This window comes from Calidris pugnax, unplaced genomic scaffold, assembly GCF_001431845.1.
Source record: "Calidris pugnax isolate Ruff unplaced genomic scaffold, ASM143184v1 scaffold273, whole genome shotgun sequence".
NCBI classification, from domain to species: domain Eukaryota; kingdom Metazoa; phylum Chordata; class Aves; order Charadriiformes; family Scolopacidae; genus Calidris; species Calidris pugnax.
The window spans coordinates 8,367,817-8,368,473 of record NW_015094508.1 but is presented as its reverse complement, the minus strand read 5'-3'; positions in this window follow the sequence as shown (position 1 = coordinate 8,368,473).

Sequence of the window (657 nt, the reverse complement as noted above, 5' to 3'; positions counted from 1 at the left end):
TGGTTTTTATTCAAGCAGTGTAGAGGCACAGGGCAGCCATGAGGCGAAGATGGATGAACGCTGTGGACAGCCAGGCCTTCCTTGGGCCTCAGAGCTGCTGGCAGGTTGGGGAGCACAAAGAATGCCTCTAAGCTGCTCGACTTGGCACTCGGGAGCCGTGCGAGCAGACAGCAGGTAGATAAAGCTATTACATTAAAACTTCAGAGCAGCTCAGTCACCATCTGGTGCCAAACAGGCACGTCTGTGTGTGTGTGTTGCTAAGCCGGGGACAGGTCCAGGAGATGGAGGCCCACACGAGGCAGCCTGCGGGCCCGGGCGAGCGGGGAGGCGGGCAGGGCGGCCCAGCACCGGGGCCTTCCCGCGGGGCGCCGGCCCCAGGGCGGCGGGCGACCGACCATCTCGTGCCAAGGGAACAGCTGCGGCGGCGAAAAGAGGCGGGCGGCGGGGACCCCAGCGGCCGCGGGAGGGGTGGGGACACCGTGACCGGGGGGGGCCCGGCTGGGCCGCGCCCCCGCTTCCACCGAGGCAGGAGGAGGAGGAGGAGGCTGAGGAGGAGGAAGGGGAGACAGAGGAGGAGGAGGAGGATGACGATGAAGGGGGGGAGGAGGAGGAGAAGGAGGAAGAGGAGGAGGACGATGATGAAGAGGGGGGGGAGGA